Raw genomic sequence first — 19,019 nt, 5'->3', positions numbered from 1 at the left:
CTTCTACATCGGAGCACATCCCTCTGAGCCTCATCAATCATCCAAAAGGTGGCCACAAGACCTGTATTAAAAGAAAAATATAAACTGATGCACAACAATGTGATTCTTTTTTCCCATTTGACCAATAAAGGCAGTAGAGTCCCTATGGATAAGTCTCAAATATCCCTGTTCCCTATGTAGTGCACTATGAAGTTTATGAGGTTTTGGATTCTACAACCAAATATTGCACTATGGGCTAGTTACTAGGTGGACTATATAGTGCCACTGCAATCGTCTGTACGCCTAGATTAGCCTTAATACGTGTCCAGTGTAAAAATACACACATGGCTAAATCCACTTATTATGCACTAATTGAATACAGCCAACAAGGCAACATAGTTCTGGGGTTTTAATGAAATATCTGTGATATTTTTCGATACAAATACCAGAATGGAAACATAACCACAGCGATGTACTCCCTGTGTCTGAACAGCCCTTTTCAGAACAACTGGCCTCCTCCTTTAAATGAGATGGGAACTCTGTTTATTCCAAACACAAGGTGCCCAGCAGTTAGGCACAAGGAGCAGGAACTTTGTTCCGTTAAAAAGTCTGAAACCTGAAATCAAACCTGAGTGTGAATGTAGGTCATTATGTAACTATCACCAGACCTGGTCCAGACCTCCCTGGGGTCCTAAGCAAAATTCTGTAAAGGGGCCCTCCTTCCTGACCAATGAAGAGGGCTATCAAGACCAAATATTGTCTGGACTGGTCGCCACAGAGATTGAACCTGGAAAGTGCTGCTTTCTATTTGGGCATGGCGCACACATGAATGCATGTTCAAGCATAGCACGGGTATCTTTTCTGAACTGCAGGTTAATAACACCGTTATTCATTCTGCTGTCATTCATCGGTTGTAATAAATAGTTGTATTTCAACCTCACGCTTTTTTGAACACAGCCCGGGAAGTGGCTGTCAAGCAAACAGGTCACAGACAGACCGAGAGATGCACTGCCCAGGTAGGTTAGTGACACAGACAGACCAGGGGGTGATATGATCTGCAAACTAACACGTCAAATTAACGTCACTGTTATTCGCTGACGGCTGTGGCCCTTCCATAATTTGCATGACTGTAAGCAACTTGTGTGGAGAGCATATAGTGAGACCACACCAAACTCCTTACGGACTTCTTGAGGCAGGGATTGAACCCACAACCCAGAACTCTGGAACTGTGCGACAGTGACACTACCTGTTGCACCACCTCTATTTCACTGAAAAATAAAAGCAAACAAGGCAGTGTTGCAGTCACACAGCTCCAGGGACCTGGGTTGTGGGTTTGTATCCCGCTTCGAGTGACTATCTGTGAGGAGTGTGGTGTGTTCTCTCTGTGTCTGCGTGGGTTTCCTCCGGGTGACTGTCTGTGAGGAGTGTGGTGTGTTCTCTCTGTGTCTGCGTGGGTTTCCTCCGGGTGACTGTCTGTGAGGAGTGTGGTGTGTTCTTCCTGTGTCTGCGTGAGTTTCCTCCGGGTGACTGTCTGTGAGGAGTGTGGTGTGTTCTCTCTGTGTCTGTGTGGGTTTCCTCCGGGTGACTGTCTGTGAGGAGTGTGGTGTGTTCTCTCTGTGTCTGTGTGGGTTTCCTCCGGGTGACTGTCCGTGAGGAGTGTGGTGTGTTCTCTCTGTGTCTGTGTGGCTTTCCTCTGGGTGACTGTCTGTGAGGAGTGTGGTGTGTTCTCTCTGTGTCTGTGTGGGTTTCCTCCGGGTGACTGTCCGTGAGGAGTGTGGTGTGTTCTCTCTGTATCTGTGTGGCTTTCCTCCGGGTTACTGTCTGTGAGGAGAGTGGTGTGTTCTCTCTGTGTCTGTGTGGGTTTCCTCCGGGTGACTGTCTGTGAGGAGTGTGGTGTGCTCTCTCTGTGTCTGCGTGGGTTTCCTCCGGGTGACTGTCCGTGAGGAGTGTGGTGTGCTCTCTCTGTGTCTGCGTGAGTTTCCTCCAGGTGACTGTCTGTGAGGAGTGTGGTGTGTTCTCTCTGTGTCTGCGTGGGTTTCCTCCGGGTGACTGTCTGTGAGGAGAGTGGTGTGTTCTCTCTGTGTCTGCGTGGGTTTCCTCCGGGTGACTGTCCGTGAGGAGTGTGGTGTGCTCTCTCTGTGTCTGCGTGGGTTTCCTCCGGGTGACTGTCTGTGAGGAGTGTGGTGTGTTCTTCCTGTGTCTGCGTGAGTTTCCTCCAGGTGACTGTCTGTGAGGAGTGTGGTGTGTTCTCTCTGTGTCTGCGTGGGTTTCCTCCGGGTGACTGTCTGTGAGGAGTGTGGTGTGTGTTTTCTCTGTATCTGTGTGGGTTTCCTCCGGGTACTGTCCGTGAGGAGTGTGGTGTGTTCCCTCTGTATCTGTGTGGCTTTCCTCCGGGTGACTGTCTGTGAGGAGAGTGGTGTGTTCTCTCTGTGTCTGCGTGGGTTTCCTCCGGGTGACTGTCTGTGAGTAGTGTGGTGTGTTCTTCCTGTGTCTGCGTGAGTTTCCTCCAGGTGACTGTCCGTGAGGAGTGTGGTGTGCTCTCTCTGTGTCTGCGTGGGTTTCCTCCGGGTTACTGTCTGTGAGGAGAGTGGTGTGCTCTCTCTGTGTCTGCGTGGGTTTCCTCCGGGTGACTGTCTGTGAGGAGTGTGGTGTGCTCTCTCTGTGTCTGCGTGGGTTTCCTCCGGGTGACTGTCCGTGAGGAGTGTGGTGTGCTCTCTCTGTGTCTGTGTGGGTTTCCTCCGGTAGACTGTCTGTGAGGAGTGTGGTGTGTTCTCACTGTGTCTGTGTGGGTTTCCTCCGGGTGACTGTCCGTGAGGAGTGTGGTGTGTTCTCTCTGTATCTGTGTGGCTTTCCTCCGGGTTACTGTCTGTGAGGAGAGTGGTGTGTTCTCTCTGTGTCTGTGTGGGTTTCCTCCGGGTGACTGTCTGTGAGGAGTGTGGTGTGCTCTCTCTGTGTCTGCGTGGGTTTCCTCCGGGTGACTGTCCGTGAGGAGTGTGGTGTGCTCTCTCTGTGTCTGCGTGGGTTTCCTCCGGGTGACTGTCTGTGAGGAGTGTGGTGTGCTCTCTCTGTGTCTGCGTGAGTTTCCTCCAGGTGACTGTCTGTGAGGAGTGTGGTGTGTTCTCTCTGTGTCTGCGTGGGTTTCCTCCGGGTGACTGTCTGTGAGGAGTGTGGTGTGTTCTCTCTGTATCTGTGTGGCTTTCCTCCGGGTGACTGTCTGTGAGGAGAGTGGTGTGTTCTCTCTGTGTCTGTGTGGGTTTCCTCCGGGTGATTGTCTGTGAGGAGAGTGGTGTGTTCTCTCTGTGTCTGTGTGGGTTTCCTCCGGGTGACTGTCTGTGAGGAGTGTGGTGTGCTCTCTCTGTGTCTGTGTGGGTTTCCTCCGGGTGACTGTCTGTGAGGAGTGTGGTGTGCTCTCTCTGTGTCTGCGTGAGTTTCCTCCGGGTGCTCCGGTTTCCTCCCACAGTCCAAAAACACACGTCGGTAGGTCGATTGGTGACTCAAAACTGTCCGTAGGTGTGAGTGTGTGAGTGAATGTGTGTCTGTGTTACCCTGTGAAGGACTGGCGCCCCCTCCAGGGTGTATTCCTGCCTTGCGCCCAATGATTCCAGGTAGGCTCTGGACCCACCGCGACCCTGAACTGGATAAGGGTTACAGATAAGGAATGAATGAATAAAAGCAAACATCGCAACCTGCAGTGAAAATACTAGATGTCCAGATGTCCCCAAACTTTTGACGAGTCACGTGTGTGTGTGTGTGTGTGTGTGTACTGTGCTGTAGTGAAGGTGCTGGATTTTTCTCGAAAGCTGTTGTTGTTTGCAGTGTTGAAAACTCAGCTTCAGTAATTTCCTGAGGGCTGATGAATATTTATGAGAGCTTAGACTGGTTTATGATGCTCCTCACACTGACTGCAGATACTCCTTTGTGTCACGCTTATTTACTGATTGTGTTTTGTCTCACGCAGGCATGAGGAACAATCGCTGTCACTCCGCTGACGATTAATGAATATCAAAAGAAAAGACATAAATATTATCAATTAATATCCATCAGTGCTATGAATCGTGGCACTGCAGCAGGATGGAGAGGGGAGTGAAACAGGAGGAGGCGGAGTTAGTCTAATCAGCTTACGCTTTTGTAGGCTGAGGCCCTCTAATTTATGCGTTTATGCAAAAACATGCACAGTTATATTCAATTATGTCACCCCTAATACAAATGACAAGGGAGTTATTAGTTTTCCTGGAGGGGAGGGAGGCTGGCTGATAGAAAATGATGCGATGTTTTCAGAGAACCAGCGGGCTGTGTGTGTGTGTGTGTGTGTGTGTGTGTGTGCGCTCTCGATGATAAACGGTTATCGTTGTACCCTTGAAAACAGACCATGTCCCTTGGCTGATTTCCTCCTTGTTTATTTTAGTTGAATGGCTTGGGCTCCTGGTGATGATGTTGCTGTAGCTGCTGCTGGTACAAGTGTTGCTTCTATAAAGCCATTTTGGAGACGAGAAAGGTGCTAAACCACAGGTCCAAATGAGTGCCCCCACTTTAAGGGTGGACACACCCCCAGTGTGGACACAGGAGTTCCACCGTTTATGATTTAGTTTATTCCCATGTTTTTGCTGAGATTCCTCCTCAGGTATTACTCGTCCTGGCAGTGAGTCTCCCCCTGTTTCACACAGTGCCACAAGCTTTGAAAGGGCGGTGATAAACGTGCCTTCTCTGAGACATAAGGCCAACCCACTGCTTCTTTTGCAATTGCTGGTGGTTATATTCATTCATTCATTCATTATCTGTAACCGCTTATCCAATTCAGGGTCGCGGTGGGTCCAGAGCCTACCTGGAATCATTGGGCGCAAGGCGGGAATACACCCTGGAGGGGGCGCCAGTCCTTCACAGGGTAACACAGACACACACACATTCACTCACACACTAACACCTACGGACACTTTTGAGTCGCCAATCCACCTACCAACGTGTGTTTTTGGACTGTGGGAGGAAACCGGAGCACCTGGAGGAAACCCACACAGACACAGGGATAACACACCAACTCCTCACAGACAGTCACCCGGAGCAGGAATCGAACCCACAACCTCCAGGTCCCTGGAGCTGTGTTGGTGGTTATAATCTTTGTATTTATTACTATTTATAAACTATTTATAAAATTCAGACTTTTTTTCCTCTCACCATTTACTAGCTGTGTGCTGGAAAAAGGTCCGGCGTTTATACACATCTCTAGCTCATAAATGGGAAACAAACTAAGTGCCTCACTCTGAACTGGTTCAAGCGTTCTCTCTGTGCGTCGCTGGCTCATACACGGCCAAGAATCAAAATCTGGAGGTGTTTGGATGGCGGAGAGAGTCATTGAACATTACGAACATTAAAGAGTATGAACAGGGTTGAGGATGTTGCTCAATTCCTACCCCATAGGTGGAAATTACTCTAACTGCTAACTTTCAGTGAATGTAAACACGAAGACTTTCTGTTAATTTAACAGTGAATAACACCTTACAGACAAGATAATATTCATCCAGACGCAGTCGGCTTCTTACTCAAACACACCATTCCACCTTAAAAGATGCGGAGCTTCCAGATGAAAACAAACCAAAGGGCGGAGTCTGTTTTACTGTAAGAACAGCAGTTCTCCAGAATCATGTACCAGAAAAGAATACAAACTGCCCAGATCTGTCATGTCAGCTAGCAGCATGAGTACAGAAATGTGTGTTTGTGTCACTCCAGAGAGTGAACCCAGTGGTGTTCTGTTGGACTACCAGCAGCAACCTCCCGACAACAGGGCTACCATTTAGACATCTGAGCCAGGTCTTTGTACAAATGCATTGACCAGTAGAATGGGACACTCTGGAGCAGCTGCACTTGAACTTATTCCAAGCCGTGTTCTCTGGAGTTGTTCAGCTCCATTTATTAACACTGGGATTGATGAGTCGGAGGGGTGTTTGTGATCCAGAACTAATCACCCACTGTAAGTACCTGACTTCGCGAATGTTTATGTGGTTGCCATCAAGTCCTCAAAGCTGTGCTTCAGTATCTAGTGTGAAGCCTTCCTTATAGAGGCTGTTAAGATGAACGGTCTGTTAACACCCTTGACCCTTGACTTAAAAAACACAGAGAGCACATGCCTTACATCAAAATGAACTTATTCTCAAGAGGAATAGTGGGTCCAGTTTGAGCTCATGAGACAAATACGATTGCCTGTGATGAATAACCATATATCAGTTCCATTATTGTAGCTGCTGTTGTTGGTGCTGTATCTAAGCACCATTTCCCTAAAGAACAAGCTCCCTATAAGGTATTTTGACAATGCAAACGAGTGTGGGTGTGTTCGTGTTGTGTTTCTGTGTGGCATGTTGTTCTACAGGAGTGACTGGACCGCCCTCATGCCTCTGGATCTGAAGCGTTTCAGTTTGTAGATGTTATTGCTCTGATCTCAGCGTGTAATTTGCAGTTACAGGCTGTAATACCCCACGTCTGTATCATTACAACTTTCATTCCTCCAACACACACACACACATATACAAATGCACAAACACACATACACATCCCCAGGGATGTGCACAGCGCTGGACGGCCCATTTGTGCCACGGCGTAAAGCCCATCGCAGGCTTTTTTTTGTTCATTTCACGCACACCTGCTTCAGTAAACTAATCAGCACCAGCTCCTGATGAAGTCACTCAGGTGATGGGCAGCACTGGGAATTATTCCATAAACACCTCCTCTCTGACGGTATCTTTAACTGGGCTTCATCTTCTTCATTTGTGCCACTTGGTTGGCTCTCTAGTGCCTAAGGCAGAACCAGACTGGCAACATATTTTCAGGGAAACATTCTTAGGCCCGTTTTTTAGGTCGTTTTACCACAGGAGAGTAATATTTATGATGGACTCTCACAGCTTAAGAAATCTTGGTATAGAAAGCAGAGATGGGAATGGTTACTTGATTTACGCCAGATGAGGATTATTTGTGTTCATGTTTTTCAGTGTGGATCAGACACAGCATTGCTACTGGAGTTTTTAGACTGCAATTACAGTCCTGAGAACAGCCCACCAACCAAATATACCTTCACTCACCCATAATCCTTCAGAGAGCTTTAAAAACTGTATAAATGCATTTATTAAGAGTGTGATAGATGTTCATAACATGCACGGAAGCTGATATTCTACACAAAACCAGATGTTTCACTCCTCTGAGTGATATTTTAAGTGGTCTTGTGGATTTGAGTGTGTTGTGTCCTTCAGCACCTGATGATGCCACATACTCCTTTGATTAGTGGAGTACATCACATCATGAAATGCCTCCTCCGGCACCTCCAGTCTTGGGGAAACCCACAAAAAACTCCTTTACCACAGGATATGGCAGAAAGTTCACACACGACATGTCAGTTCACACTGGATTAATATATCTGGGGTTATTTATACTGCTGGTTTTACAGTACGTATAACATTGCAGTGTCCACTCTGGAAAAATGACTGAAATGATTTAATTGGACGGAACTAAAATCACTGAGGTACTCCGGTAATAGTTCCATTACCTCATGGTAAAACTAACCCTTTCCAAGGATTATTTGCAAGGACAGGTGATCAGAGTTGAGTAGTGAATACTGAAGAGTAAAGCAATGGATTATTTTATCCTACTGACAACACATGATACAGATTAAATGAGTAAAACGAAGCTAATAATCACAGAGCTAAGTATGAGAATAAGACTATAACCTAGGGGTTAGGTCTTCAATAATAGTGTTTGCTTAACACAAGGATTTTTGACACTCTAATCTTTATCGAGGGCTATTTAGAGTAGAGGCATGTGATTTCGAACACAATCTGGATGTTCTTTCTACTCCAGCACACCTGCTTCTGCTAATCGGGTCATTAATGAGTCCTAATTGAGTTACTGGGTGTGTTACAGAGGGGTAAAGTACTAATCCCTGAGGTGGAAGTGTAATACAGGACCAGAATAGAGAACCACAGAAATACTTCATTTACCAAGAGCAGTGATGGTTACATTAAAGAAAATGCTGTTTTTGATCTGAGCCCAGCTGATTGATTCGTTGTGTGAACGAATGTCATAACACACATTTAATTATTTTAAGGACATTTTAAGGACATGCTAAATGTGAGTGAGTATATCCCAGTAAACAAGGAACGTCCCTGGACGTTCAAAATAGGTCTAAAAGTAGTCTGTCCGTCAAGGACATATTTTAAACGTCAATGGACGTCCAAAATCCATCTTAATAAGTTAGTTAAGTGGTGACCAATCGATAACGTCCGTGGACGTCCAAAATGCGTTTTATACAAGTAATTTATTTCGGAACCAATTAATAACGTCAATGGACGTCCAAAATACGTCTAATAGTCGTCTTTTCAATGTCTGTGTTTGGACGTCTTTTCAACTTTCATTTTCAACCTTAAGAGAACGTTGATTAGACGGCAGTCATTACGTTATTTCAACGTTGAATCAACGGCTAATTGTTTACTGGGATAAGTATGCATGTGTGTGAGTGAGTGATTTCCTAACTGGAATGGGACTCCTAACAGCCATCCAAGGCCTTGGAAGTCACCTAAGTTTAACACACTTTTGATTTTTTTAGAGATAGGAGAAAACGAATCTCCATTCTTACATCCGCAGGTGTTGGTGTCCTTCCTTCCACTGTGAGAAGACAAACCACCGCTATAGGTCTGTAAGGATGTGGCGCTGTGAAAAGGAAATAGACACAGGCACACAAAAATAACTGCGCTAGGGATGTGACATACAGAGGTAGGATTTTAACTGGAATTTCAAGGGTACAGAAAAGCAGATGCAGCAGAGCTGAGGACTGGACTTCTGAGGTGTTTACCAGGATGTCTCTGAAGAGGTATCCTTCAAACGTAACTGGGTCTGTAGCATGAAAAATGAATAAGTTGGTTTTGCTTTTGAGCTGTTTAACACAGGTGCACGTTTGTACCGGAGCCTTTTAGACCAATAGGAGAAGACACTGGTGGTCACGTGCACAAAGCCGTGCTCTAAATACTTGAGGCAGTTGGGGAAACAGTGAGAGGGAAAGAGTCTCTGACTTGGAGGGATATAACCGCGGCTTATCCACAGCAGAGAGGACTGAAGCAGCTCTGTCGAAGGTAAATTATCTCGTTTTACCGCCTTTCCTTTCCAGCACGGAGGCGGTACGAGTTTCGCTTCGAGGAGGGTGATGTGGTGGAGGATTTTTGATGCCGTGAATACGCAGGGATTGAAGGGTTTGATGATAATCTCCTCGATACGGCTTGATACAAACAACTCCGATGGGCTGCGGGCTGTTTGACAGTTCACCTACAGAAATGAGATGTCGTCCCTGGGACGATGTTTCAGCCTTAAAACGGGCGAACGTATCAGGTCTGAGACGGTTTAACTCGGCTGTGGTCTCCCTGTTAAACGTCTCTCGGTTGTGGTAACGTTGCTGCAGGATCCATGGGCTACTTGAATAATTTATCAGGCAGCAGAGGAGAGAGAGAGACAGAGAAAAGGAGGGGGGCGTAAAAAGCGCCCGGAGGCTGGGAACACTCACCGTTTTTTGTTCGTGAGAATGAATTAAAAGCCGAAGAAAAACTTTTCGGTTATCTAAAGATAAACTATGGCTCTGCGAAATTAGGAAATATATCTGTGAGGATAAAAAAACGTAAGCTCAAAGCACCCGCCACCAGGATGTATTCTTTCTTTACCGGCAGCGCTTTGAAAAAGACGTTCATTAAAAAGTAGCGATGAAGTACTCTTTCTCTGAATCGGTTATTTGCATCGTTTGAACCGATTCAGAGGTTCAATCGTACGTTCAAATTCCATACGTTGCATGCTCTACTAATGTATACATTGCTAAAAGTGGGGTACCTTTTGAAAAATAGCTTTGAACAAAGTAGTATTAGTGTGGTTGTATTTTAGCAAGCTACTTTTGGATGCAACCTGAATTTATACCTGAAACATAATAGTTTTTATTTTTACCAAGTATTTTTATTATAGTATCCATTATCAACAACATTATCTGAAGATTTAAGTGAGTAAATTTCGCATAGCATGGATCCAATAAAACTGCAGATGAGATCAATCAGAATCTAATAAAAACCAACCTGCTGTGACATCACAACTCTAACTTTGAAGTTATTACTGATCTAATTAAATATATTGTATTGTAGAAATGACTTTTGTTTTTATTTATTTTTCAAGTAATATTTTTAAATAATTATAAAATGACACAATTTCCAACCAGAAAAACATGCCCAAAGACAACCTGCTATAATATGTTTGGTGTCCAATTTTAGTTTCTTTATTTTGCACTCTGACTATGGGGCTTTACATATTACATAAAGTGACTGCAAAAAGTCATAAGGCTGGTTTGTATTTGTCTGCATATCGGCAAACATGTCTAGACATTATATGAAGATGTTCGCATAGGTGTCAGCCGGCGATCTCTTTTGCAAAGTCAGTGTGTGCTCCAGGGGGCGGCATCCATAACTGAAAATGAGCAAAGAAGAAATAGGCCTCGTACACTGTTGTACGGAAATGAGTCAAAGCTAACAAATATGTTTATCTTTGCAGAAGTGTCCAGTGAAAATCAAGTTTCTGCCTGGTTAACAAGGCATCTCAGTGTACACAAGATGTTTGACTTGCGCAATAAGCAGTTAGCATCATGAACATTTCAGCTCTGAATCTAGTGTTCCAAATACAGTCTCAAACGGGCAGGTTCAGACAGTCAGAGATTCTTATGTCATAAAACCAAGGAACCAATACTATCAACTTGTATGTAAGTTCCTTTCAGCTTCCTTTCAACTGCAGGTAGCAGTGGAGTGTTACGTGAGGCTAGAGGAAGGGACTGGGCACTGAAGAACCAGATGACAATCATTTTCACTTTTTAGTAGTACAGCTTGCTTGTCCTGTTTTGGCAGTGGAGATAAACTTTTTCAGTGTGGGCATGCATTTAAATGAGGGGAAACAACTTAATAAACAGGAGAAATACTTTCAAAGATGGGTTATTTCATGTAATTACGCATAAAGAATCTTTTGTAATAAAAAAGACAAAAGGACACACGTTTCTTTGTGGCAAGGGGTCAGTTTATAGATTTCTGCCAAGTGAACAAAGGCGAAGAGTTAGATCTAAGCCACTTTTAAGGAATAAGCTTTTTTTTCTTAAAAAAACGCTTGTGAATATGGTATTTTAATATTAATTTTAGGGGTTCAGTCGAAGGGGAACATTGATTTTTGTACATGTATGTATTTCAGTACAGTCTTCTTGTTTTAGTATATACAAACGCACAACAAAATACGTTGATGGTAATCTATAGAATATGATACGAACATGTCAACAACGTTTCATTTTGCAAACTATCGAATCAACTCATTTCTAACGCGCATGCGCAGCTCTCTCCTCTTCCAGCGCGTGTTTGAGAAAGGTAGAGCGCGCGACCCGCGTCAGAAATCAAATAGAGGTTCGCTCGAGCTCTGGATGGGAAGCCGTTACAGACGGTTGGGATTTGAATTTGTAAAACCAGGTAACGTTAACCGTCACTTTGCTGCTTCGCTCGAATGAAGTCCGCTTTGTGACTGAACCGCGCTGAAGTTTAACCTGAATTTGACTTAATGTTTGTGACTGAGCGCTGGAGTCGAGCCCGGGGGTTTAAATGGAAATGAGTAATGTATTGTACTGGGAATGTCTCTGAAACGCGCTACACTGTCGCCTGAATTTGTTTACCGAATGTTTGAACGTTGCTTTGGTCGCTATTTGTTTCCTCAGCTCCCAGCCTTTTGTGTTCTGTTTTTGTTCCTATATTCGCTTATCTCGAAACTTGTCAGGCAGTGCTCCTCTGTCGCTTGACTTTTCCGCCTGAGTCAGCGTTACACCGCCGCGTGTGTGTGTCGTATGTGTTTCCTCTGTGATCCCGGTTACGGAGCTTTAGGGACGGTTAACAAAGCGAGGATCATCCGCCACTCAGCAGGTGTCTGGCTTAGTAAGAGTCACTTCCGCGCTTTAACACTCACACTTGTAAACATTAGCCGGTTTGTTTTAACTCACCCGCTTCTCGTTCGTCTTGCCCGTTCCACCTTAAATGCTGCAGCTGTTACATTCTGGATGTGAGGCACTAGAACAGAACTGATGTACCTTTTTTTAAGGTGGATCGGACAAGGAGCCAAGTCTATTTCTTTTTGGCTGAAGTTGTTGCGGGTATATTATATACATTACAGTCCTGTAGAAAATACCGAGATATCTTTAGACATTCTAGTCAAATGGCATGTTTTCTTGATATTTTTTAAGCGAAACGTGTCTTGTTTATTTGCGTATTTTGACATAATGTGGGTGTGTGTGTTTGGTGGGAGGAGGTGGCGATTAAGCGCACGACAATAACTCTCAATGCGAAATAATACATAATACTTTTATATACAGTATTATATAGTATTTCTAATAATAATACTTATATATATATATACACTTGACGTATAAAAATGTCTTTTGCAATTTGCGATTATCACATTTATGTTTGCAGAAGATATGAAATTGTTTTACTTACAAAAATCAGCAATACATACTATATGACCAGGGTTCAAAACATAATCAAACGTTTTTGAAAAATGTAGTGCTGAGTTCCCTGTAAAAGAGCAGTGGAGTGAAATAAACCCAGAAACCGCATAGTGCCGGTCAATGTGACCAAAATTTATATCACGTTATATTTCTAAATTTCAGTCGATACAAAATCATTCCATTATAATAAATGCAACAGAAAAGTTGCCCATAACAAACAAACAAACAAAAAAATGACATCACCAATAAACATACACTTCTTGTCTTTGTCAATATTAATTTTTTTAAACTTACTATAAATTTGAGTGCACTGAACTGATGACAGTGCCCTGTAATGACCATCAGTCAGTGACAGATGCTGTAAATAATGTGTATTGAAATTTTAAAAATGTGTTTACAAATGATATCACTGTATTTTTCAATATATATTGATATTGAATTCTTGTCCAGTCCTAAATCAGCTTAAGATCTATTTGGTTAGATTTCTTCTTAATGTGAATATTGTTGGTCCTTTTTTATTATTATTATTATTATTATAAACACTGGAGCACAGTAATACATAGGGATTGTTATATGAAAGTAATATGTTATAAGCTAATGCTGTGTTGGAAAAAGTTACAGGTATTTGAAAATGATGACAGGAAATAGGACATAGGAAAATAACAATGTCTGATTAGGGCTGGGCAATAATTCACTATCAATATATATAGCAATATAAAATGTTTCAATAAACAATATATGATTTTTAAAAGTCATATCACTTAAAATATTTCAAAATATAACTTACAGCATCGCTCACTGACTGTCAGTTCATTGCAATGAATTAAAGTTAGTTTAAAAATGTTAATATTGTCAAATCCAAGGGTTTTTGTTTGATGGTGATGTCGTTGCTTACAGTCTTTGGTAGTCCTTGGCCATATCATCCTGTTCTAGCAGCCTGGTGAGGATGCAAATTCACTAATCAGTCAAAATGTTAAAAGGGCCTCCTTTATTTTAAGTCAATTGTCCATGTGGTCAGCTCCAATAGCTATACAGGAGCACTGTAGCTGTACGGTTACAGACTGCAGTCCACTTATTGCTCCGCATACTTTGTTAGGCCTCTTTAACTCTTTTCTTAAATTGTCAGGACACCCAGAGTACCACCACAGAAAAACAAATGGACTATAGTAGACTTACAACATGCTCCTAGAGGGACACTGGATCTGATGAATGGACAATGAGTGTAGAACTTTAGAGTGTGATTTTTTGACCTGACAGTGTACATTGATAATGGTGGTACTGGCATGTATCTTATAGTGCTTTTCCACCGCATTGGCTCCTCAGAACACCTCGAGGTAAAGTTCCGAGCTGTCGTTTTGAATCCAATAAAAATAAATGTGAAAGCTTCTGTAACTTAAGAGATTTTACAAGTTCTGGATTTGAATGAGCTCTGCATTTCCTGGTGATCGACATGGCTCTGGCCAATCAGCGCTCTACAGGGTTTACACGTCACTGTTTAGTACCTACTCGCCACGGTTGGAACCTGGAGTGAGCCTGGACTGAAAGCTTGCCCGGTTCCAGGGACCAGCACCAGATTTGCCCAGTGGAAAAGAGCCATTAGGTGCAGTTTCAATTATGTAGATGTAGATATACCCCAATTCCCTTTATTTTCAAACCTGAGTAGAAACATGATGCTTCAATGCAACTTTTGCTAAACTCATTGTAGTTCTAATCAGGAGCATTTGTGCTTGACCCTCCACTGTTTTTCCTTTCCTTGTCAGTACAGTATTCATTAGTCAGGTTTTGTCACAGTCTTGTATAAGCTCTTGGTGTTTGCTTTAAGTTTCACTTCTGTTACTCTGTACTGTTGTGTCTTAAATGCATAAACATCTTCGCGATGTGTGGGGGTGTAGCTGCAGAAAGAGAAACAGAAACCCCACAATCACACCACATACAGTAAATAGACCCAGTTTACAGTGCATGCAGGCCAGTCGGTAACAAGCAATTATAGCTCTGCAAAGTGTAGATGGTTTAATTTATAATCGCTTGCTGTGCAGATGCACTCAATCCTGACTGCTTTTGTTGGGCTGGTATTTCCAATTTCTTATCCATGTATGAGCTAATTTTGCTGTATGCTTTTTGGTGCTTTGGTGTTTAAGTCCGTTTCCTGTGTGGTCTGTTTCAGCTGTAGAAATGTAATGCAGTGTTTAGCTCTGCTTTTATAACGTGATGAACTGCATAATGCTGCTTACTGTGTGTGGCAGGAATGTGTCATTAACCTGTCATTACTTACTATCCACAAACTAACGTGTAAATCACAGTGATGCAATACATTATGAAGTTGTGATGAAATATAATACAGTATGGTGTATTGTATTATCATATCTCTATTGTTGCCTATTTGTCATGTTGTCAAATATCAAATTCAATGAAATATTCATTCATTTGTCTGTAACCGCTTATCCAATTCGGGTTCTCAGTGGGTCCGGAGTCACTGGGCGCAAGGCAGGAACACACCCTGGAGGGGGCGCCAGTCCCTCACAGGGCGACACACACTCACACACTCTCACCTACGGACACTTTGGAGTCAATGAATATTAATTATAACGGTCTTCATTTGTTCATCCATTATTTCATAAGCAGCTGCTTCATCATGATCAGCGTCGTGGTGGGGGCACTACCCACTGGGAAACACCCTGGACAGGGCGCGAGTCTAATTGCAGGCATCAGTCAGTCATTCACTCACACCCATGGGCAGTTTCACATCTGGTTTTGGACTGTGGAAGGAAACCGGAGCACCCGGAGGAAACCCTCACTAAACATCTCTCAGTCCGTCACTCGAGGTGGGGACAGGACTCTAGAACTGTGTGGCAGTGACACGACCTGTAGCGCCACCATGCTGCCAATTATGATCATATGATGATGATGAATGACTTTGTGTATCGTGAAAATAGTATCTGGAATTATCAGATCAACTCAAATCCAACTCACTTATTTACTTTTGCTCTCTCTCTCTCTCTCTCTCTCTTTGTAATGTTCGGGAAATTGCTTGGAACATTGACTGGAAATGGCTGGTGGGCATAGCTCAGGTTGCCTCAGGTTGAAATGTGGAAGAGTGCAGTGTTTGCACAGCCTGAATTCCACAGAGGGAGAGGGAGAGAAAAAGAGAGAGAGACTGTGGAGAGGTCCTGGATGATCCCAACTCAACCTGCCGCTGATTTATTGTTGTCTTACTTGAGCCTTGGCCATGTCTGCCGCAGCCTGCATCAACCCTAGCTTTATGGGATACTTTCTTTAACTACGGCCTCCATTACATTGTCATTAACCATACCTTGCCTGGTATTGTGCTCCATTGGGAGTGTCCAGTTTATAAGACCAGGGCCATTTTCTTAGATATAGATTATGCATGTCTTTGTAGGAAATTGCATTGCCATCTATTTATTTATTTATTTACACTGTTTATAATAAAATACAGCATGTCTTATTGTAGTACGTGAATTTAATAAAGGTCAATATTGGAGCCGGAGGACCTTTTTTTTTTAATCTAGATAAGTGCCTTTACCACAACTATAATATTAGGAGTCTTGCACAAGGTCTCTTATCAGTGCATCATGGTGTGCTTACTCAGAGGAGGAACTGAACCCTAGTCTGCCGTGTTAAAGTCTGTGGTGTTACCTACTACACTACACCACCCACTTGGCCATCTTCTAGTCTGGGCTGAACGGAGAGTGTTAAATGGCCCCCAGAGATCAAAGGGCAGACGTCAGGGTCAGTGCAGCGTCTTGTTGCCTCTCAGTCTGATTCCTCTCGTTTGGTTTTCATGCTATGATGGTCTCTTAAGGACTCAGCTTGCCTCAGACAGTCGTTTGTTTAAATGCATCACTTGGCTAATCACTCAGAACAGAGCGTTTGCTCTAGAGTTGCACTGGAGAGAGCAATTCCACAACAGATCTAAACAAGGCTGCTTTAAATATATGTCTAGGTTGGTAATGGAGTGGTATATGCCTCACTTTTCATCCAAATTTCATCAGTATTCTGACGTGCAGCTGCACTGATGCATGCATCATAAGTATGCAGTCAAGCTCCAAGTAATTTGATGTGTGTATCTAAGTTGTAGCTTTATTAACCATTATTAACATCGCTTTTGCAACGTCAACGGTCTCCAATGAACAACAGTTTAAACACGCATTTCTAAATGTGGCCGTGCATTTCCTAAATTATTTTTAGTGCAGCTAATGGATTCCTTTTCAAAGCAATTCTGTGACCTGCTACAGAGAGATAATTTTTTTTTTTGTGCGTATGTGTGAACCGACAGCAGAGCTCTGTCATTTTCCTGTCTACTCTGAGAGCGTTTGAAGAGGTCTCTCACTTCCGCTATCTCTTTTCCTCTTGGCTTTGTGTTCGCCTCTTCCTATTTCTGTCTTTGTCTGCAGTTCTCCCTCTTTCCCTTTCCCTCTGCCTCTCCTCCTTGCTGATCACGGCTATTCCTGGCCCTCTCCTGGAGCTGATGGGGGAAAGCTAACCCCGCTAACAGCAGCAGCAGCGAGTCTTAGCACTGGTTCCTGCTGCACACGCTGCTGGCCTGCCCTCTCCCTGTCTGTAAACCCAGCCAGGCATGATTCGCCAACAGATATATGCTTTGCTGTTTGTAGGACAAAGATGGACTCCCAGTTCAGGATTGGAATGAGTGTAGAGACAGAGAAACAGAGTTGGAGGCAGACTTTAGTGCAGGGATCACTCCCTACTGCACTGACACTGTGATTAAACACTGAATGGGACTACACAGTATGAGCAAAAATAGTACTATACTGACTGTAATGATGCATACTGAGATTGTGATAGACCTGTCAAAAAAATATAAAAATGTGTTGTTTAATAAGTAACGTAGCAACATAATTGACCAAATTAGTTTGTAATACTTCAATACATTGACTTCAGAAACACACCAGGAGCTGTGATCGGTCCCAGTTCATTGGTCTGGGGCAAGGCCAGCAAACCCCTGAGCTATCTCCGGGTTGACTTCAGCGTACAACACCTTCTTTATGGGCTTTACTTTGAGCCAGCGGGATTTCACTCAAGACTAGTTTAGCGACTTGTGCTCTGGAATTTAGCATCGTCTGGCTAACTTCGGCTGAAGAGACACGCGTCACAAATGGCCCTTGAACGGAAACTGGCACATCGAAGGCTTAAGCACCCGCAAATATGTCGCCAAGTGGGCCAGCCAGACGCTGTAGGCTCATGAAAAATCACCGCTATACATGTTCCTATATATGTTCTTTTTGAATCGCACATAAAAGTGGCTAATGTGGTGACGGTAGAGAGCCAGGTTAAATAAAAAGTCCTCGTTGAGTGTGTAAGAGGAATTGAGAAGTCTCTGTTTGGGTTTGCGTTGGATCCATTCACTCTGTCAACAAGAGCAGCTTTGTTCGAAGAAAGAGAACTAACTTCGAAACTTAGGGGCCCACCAGGTGTATCTGAGTGGAGGGAGCAAGGGGATAAATGGAGGAAGCAAGGATACAAGTGCGTACTCAATCTGAGAAGTTATGAGTACATGCTTACACTAATGCAGAAAGTGGTGTGGGGCTCTCAGGGGGGGAATGCAGTGGGAAAGTGCCCTGCACTATATCAATATGGTTTGTTTTTGTGTGTGTGTGTGTGTGTGTGTGTGTGTGTGTATAAAGTAGCTGACAGCACAGCAGAAGCAGCGGAAACAGATCCACAGATGAGAAACTGGATCTAGAGCAGCCACGAATGGCCTTGTAAGGTATCTGTGCGCAGGAGAGAGGGCCGACGCAGGTTAGGAGAAAAACACACACGTGGCCAGATAGCCAGCCCACACAGAGAATATCTAAACAGCAAGAATTAAAAAAATGCCTGATATGTGCATGGGTGCAGGAGGAATCCCACACAGCGACACTGCATAATGTCTTCATGAGAAACACAATCTTCCTCTATCCACAGAAGAGAGGAAGAAAACTCTAGTTTCACAAAACACAATAAAACTCTGGTGGTGATGAAATTTCCGGCCTGAGTTTATTAAAGGCTTTTACAAAACAACGTTGATTGACAGATCTAGGAAGTGAGCTTTAAAAAGAAGCTGGCATTGGGTTTCAGGTGTGATAATGTGTGTTTTTTTTCCCTTCCCAAGCCAGAAACAGTAGCAGAAGCTTACAGAGACTACTGCATCTAGCGTCTAACACATACCGCTCTGTACCACCTGCACTTTATTTAGGAGAAGAACAGGAAGTATTTGGACTTGTAGCTCAGATGCTAAAGAAAGTGCTCTTTAGGTTCTGTTATTGGAGTCAGGGTTGGAGTGTGTATTAAATGCAGGGAAATATGTCCATTCCTACTCTTAACTTGTGTTATGATCCATATCTTGTGTATTGAAGTATAACAAAATATTATAAAGTCAGCAACTCAATGTTTATTCAGCTGTATTTATTGTGTTTTCTCAAAACTGGACGAATAAGTGAAAATACTGTAAATATAATTGTTCTCTTTTTCCACTTCAGTTCATATCTGTAGCTGAGTA

At 43.4% G+C, this 19,019-nt stretch overlaps 1 protein-coding gene across 6 annotated transcripts in view; it reads left to right on the top strand.

Annotated features, from left to right (window-relative positions):
• Positions 1–8,994: 8,994 nt before the first annotated feature.
• Positions 8,995–19,019, top strand: part of strbp (spermatid perinuclear RNA binding protein) — a 114,456-nt gene continuing 104,431 nt past the window's right edge. For 4 of the 6 annotated variants that reach the window (XM_066650721.1, XM_066650715.1, XM_066650719.1 and 1 more), the window contains exon 1: positions 8,995–9,083. The gene's annotated coding sequence lies outside the window, so the exon portion shown is untranslated. Of the gene's footprint in view, positions 9,084–11,418; positions 11,481–18,165; positions 18,281–19,019 lie in introns of those variants that run through there. The other 2 variants (XM_066650716.1, XM_066650717.1) reach the window with 2 other exon arrangements.

Source organism: Hoplias malabaricus, chromosome 18 (genome assembly GCF_029633855.1).
Source record: "Hoplias malabaricus isolate fHopMal1 chromosome 18, fHopMal1.hap1, whole genome shotgun sequence".
Classification (NCBI taxonomy): domain Eukaryota; kingdom Metazoa; phylum Chordata; class Actinopteri; order Characiformes; family Erythrinidae; genus Hoplias; species Hoplias malabaricus.
Note: the sequence above shows the minus strand (reverse complement) of the source record. Positions and strands in the feature narration are given on the sequence as shown.